The 1,827-nt window shown below is 41.5% G+C and overlaps 1 pseudogene; it reads left to right on the top strand.

Moving 5' to 3' along the window:
* Window positions 1–339: 339 nt before the first annotated feature.
* On the top strand, window positions 340–975 carry LOC147889279 (uncharacterized; annotated as a pseudogene).
* The last annotated feature ends 852 nt before the right edge of the window (window positions 976–1,827 follow it).

Genomic DNA, 1,827 nt, shown 5'->3' on the forward strand with positions numbered 1-1,827 from the left:
CTTGTTCACCCTCTTCTCTTGTATGCTTGGGGATGACTGTGTAAACCTCAAGATGAGTGTGGATGCTTGGAGATAAGTGTGGATGCCTGGAGCTATGTCTGTTAATAGGAAAGCAAGTCGCACAATGCTAAAAGTATGTGAAGGAAAGCAAGCATGCTAAAAGTAGGTTCAAAAATCAGCTCGCAGTCTGCACGTCTAAAAGCACATCTAAACATGCATCTAAAAGCACATCTAAACATGCATCTATCAGTGCGACTAGACATGCTTTTAGATGCTACACAGAGTTTTGACATTTACAACTCATGCAAGAACACATTTTTTCAGTTGTTTATCTCTAGGATGTCTTCATCTTCAACAAGTAGCTCCAGTGAGGATGAATCCCTCCATATCCACCATTGCGAAATGTGGTTGGAGCAAAAAATCAAATGTATGTGTGATTGATGTCGAGGAAACATGTATTGTGCACGCAGAATTACACTCAATCACATCTCAAAGTATGGAGAATGGGATGTGACTGTAAACATGGTAAGTGTTAAAGAGTTAAGGTTGATTGAGATACCTATGGGTATTCATGTGTTTAATATATGATCCTTTTTTAATTTGATACAGGATGCAGTGCCACACCCGCATATGTTGCCCTATGCTCATCGTGAGGAGGCGAAGCGCCGGCAATTTGAGGTGAGATCTTCAAGAGGGACCATTACGGATGCATGGAGTGATGGTGATAGTATCCCTCCACCATTACCTCATGAGGCTGTGGAGGAGGAGGTGTTTGATGATATGGTGCAGGATTTATATATCCATAAGTCCTTAGGTACGGATGATAGCATGAAGCAAGATGGTCTTTTTACTATAGCATCGATTCCACTATTTGAGGGGTGCACATTCTCTGTTCTATGTGCCTCCCTTGAGTTACTAAACTTGCACACCATTTATGGATGGAGCAATGCAAGTTTGAATGCATTACTCAAGTAAGCTTTAAAGTCTATTTTGCAAACATGGTGGATTATGCTAGTGGGTCAGTTACTCAAATGCTTTTTTTCATTTATGGTCTTCATGTGCAGGCTATTGTGTAAAATGCTTCCAAGGCAGAATAAATTACTGACCTTAAGAGATATGGTAAGGCAACATGTGACCTCTCTTGGAGGATTAGATTACAAGCACATCCATGCATGCGTCAATGATTGTGTTCTGTTTCGTGGACCACATAAGGATGCAAGAGAGTATCCTACTTGTGGAGAGGCAAGATATAGAGCAGATCTCCAAACTTTGGATGTGCCTCATAAGCTTCTACGACATTTTCCCATAATCCCTCGCATCCAACATATGTTCAAGTGCAAATCCATTGCAAAGCTCATGTCATGGCATTCCTCCCATCGATCAACCGATGGCAAGTGGAGAACTCTCATAGACACTCCTGCATGGAAGCATATTGAAGACACATGGCCAAGCTTTAAGGAAGAACCTAGGAACTTGAGACTTGGATTGGGTATGGATGGTGTGAACCCATTTGGTCTCAAACCCTTCTAATTCGAGAGAAACATAAAGTAAAAAATCCTGATGTTTATTTGGAGTTGAGCACTTCATGAAGACCTTGAAGGGTTTTGTAAGACAAAATGCAAGGCCCGAAGGTAGCATGGCCGAGGGTTGGTTGGTACAAGAGTCACTTGTATATATTTTTGAGTTTCTTGTTGATGTGGATAGCTCTCTCCCGCGACTTATATGGAGAGATGATGAAGACCTAAGGATGACCTCTATTGTGCCTCAAGGGAAAGGATGGAGCAAAGTAATAGACACGGAGTTGCGTAATAATATCAACCTTTATTG

The sequence above is a fragment of the Dipteris shenzhenensis genome, chromosome 20 (genome assembly GCF_047967505.1).
Source record: "Dipteris shenzhenensis isolate YYH24624 ecotype China chromosome 20, Dip_SZ_1.0, whole genome shotgun sequence".
Lineage (NCBI taxonomy): Eukaryota > Viridiplantae > Streptophyta > Polypodiopsida > Gleicheniales > Dipteridaceae > Dipteris > Dipteris shenzhenensis.